The 2757-nt window shown below is 26.2% G+C and overlaps 1 pseudogene; it reads right to left on the reverse strand.

Moving 5' to 3' along the window:
• The window catches only part of LOC101493095 (cytokinin hydroxylase-like), a 38101-nt pseudogene that overhangs the window by 4028 nt on the left and 31316 nt on the right, over window positions 1-2757 (reverse strand).

The raw sequence follows: 2757 nt of genomic DNA on the forward strand, positions 1-2757 counted from the left end.
TAAAACTATCTTATACTCCATGAAGGTCAAGTTCCTACCAACACATGTTCTCCCTCCAAAACCAAAAGGCAAGTATCCCATTGTGTGGTTGCATCCTCCATTGGCATCATTCATGAACCTTTGTGGTTTGAAATTGTTGGCATCACTCCCCCATAATGTCATGTCATGATGGATTGCTACAACATCAATCCAAATGTTGGTCCCTTTAAGCACCTTAAAATTATCTACTTGAATGTCTTCCTTAACTTCCCTTTGCACATTTGGAGATGGTGGGTAGAGTCTAAGTGCTTCATTCATCACCCATTTCATCTTCATGAATAAAAACAAATACATTAAAGACAATTTAGCTCACACAAATATATTTTATACATTAAATATATACCATGTGTTTAGTTGGGAATAATATTTTGTATGTAAATCGGACATCATTTGTCTATAATTATAAAGGGTCATTTCTCGAGTTTAGATAAAACCACAATGGAAGACAAAAATTTTCCTAAAAAATAAGTTGTTTATTTTCATGATTAGATTCATACCTAAAACTACATATTAAGTTGAAAGACTAGAACAATCGAATAATCTCATCTAAATCAAAATGTTATTATTGTTTTTCAATACAAACAATTCCAGTAATGAAAAAATTGAATAAACCAATTTTAATCACCAATTAAATTTTATTTGTTATGGTTGTATATATATTTTGATTCACACAAACAAATTTTTTTATTAGGAATATCTTACCTTCTTTAAATCAGCAAGCAAGTTGATATCAAGTTCTTCAATATTGCCAACCACTTCTTTAATTTCATCTCTCAATTGGTTTTGCCAATCTTCATTCAAAGCTAGAAGTAGCAAAGTCCATGTGATTGAAAGTGATGTGGTCTCAAATCCACCAAAGAAAAATGTCTTGCACTCATCAACCAATTCCCTCATGGTAAATGCCTTCTCCAATTGTCCATCCAACTCTTTATTTTCTTTCAACAAATAATCCAACAAATCTTGTTTATGATGTATCTTATCATGTGAATTCATTCTAGATTCTATGATGGAAAATAACAGCTTGTCAACTTCTTTACCAATTTTTTTGGCTTCTTGAGTTTTCTTGAGATTGAAGAATTTTCCAAATGGGACCCCCACATATCTATTGGTCTCAAAAAGGGTCATTTGCAAAACTCTTAGTTGATCAAATACTTTCTTTCCATTTTCATCTCCCATTCCAAAACTTGCTTTTGCTATTATCTCTCCAGCAGTTGCTACAAGTTCTCTTTCCACATCAATTTCATGGTGGCCACAGTTTATTTGGGAAACCCACCTTTCAGTCATATTCCTTGTGGAACCAATCATCATGCTTGCCATTGACTTGAGAGAATAAAAATGATGAACACAATCAATTGAAGAAGAACATAATATTGATTTTTATTTATTTATTACTTTGTATAAAAATAAAATAATGAACTTTTTTATAAGATCAAAATAATTTTTAGATACACCTAGAGATGTTTGCAATTCGATTTGAATCGATTTAGTAAACAAATAATATCATACTATAAACTAATTTAGGGTCAAATGCACTAATCTATAATCTATTGGTATATATAGTTGCAAGCACTTAACCCCTAATTTAGTATTACTTTTTGCATTTTCTACTTTTTCTTTCCATTAGAAAAATATTTTACTTTAAGATTTAAATTATAGTAAAAGTGCTTAATTTAATAAATTTGGGTGAAAACTAAGGGCTTCTAGAACTATGGGTTAGGGGTAAAATACATTTGATCAAATGTATTGTTAAAAAAATAAAAAATCAACAAATAAAAATATATTAAATATTAGAATATACCATACTATTAATAATTTTTTTTACTCAAACTACTAATAAAACTAATAAATATTAAAATTTATATATGTAGATAAATTTGGTTTTTGTTTCAAAAAGTAATATCATTCTTTCTTTGTATATATGAATTTTCTGTTGAACTATTAGAGCGTATGTATTATTATATATAGGAAAGTCATATTCTTATGGTAATAATAATTCTGCATGTCAAGAAGACATGCTCTTGAACACTTTATTTGATCGTTTACACTCACATTCGATTGATTAAAGAAGGGTTAAATAAATTTTTTAAATTTTATTTTTACTTTCTCTAAAAACAGTTTTATTAATTAATGATAATTAACTGTCATGGATAAATATTTATAAACCATACATAAAAACATCAAAAAAATACTTGTAACTAATATATATATATATATATATATATATATATATAAATATATTATTTTTTTTAATATATAAAAGAAAACACGAGAGAAAAATATTTGTCACTGACAAATATTAAAAAACAAAGAGACAAATATTTTCAACTGGTATATAAAAAAACACGAGATAAATATTTGTCATTAATTAAAGATTACATAAGTTATTTGTCCTTTAAATTTTTCATTTCTTATTTATCATTGTTACAAAAAATATAGGAAAAATATTAAAATAATACGAGATAGATATTTATAATTGATGCTTAAATAACATAAGACAAATATTTATCAGTGATAAATATAAAAAGTTATGAGACAAATATTTGTCATCGATACATATAAAATCACGTGACAAATGTCTGTCATTATGAATATTTATAAATCATATATAAAAAGTATCAAACAAATATTTATCATTAATAAATATAAAAAATCACAAGACAAAGATTTATCATACTCGATAGTCTTTGATTTATAATACTCACACATAATATACATCAA

Source organism: Cicer arietinum, chromosome 8, assembly GCF_000331145.2.
Source record: "Cicer arietinum cultivar CDC Frontier isolate Library 1 chromosome 8, Cicar.CDCFrontier_v2.0, whole genome shotgun sequence".
Classification (NCBI taxonomy): Eukaryota; Viridiplantae; Streptophyta; class Magnoliopsida; order Fabales; family Fabaceae; genus Cicer; species Cicer arietinum.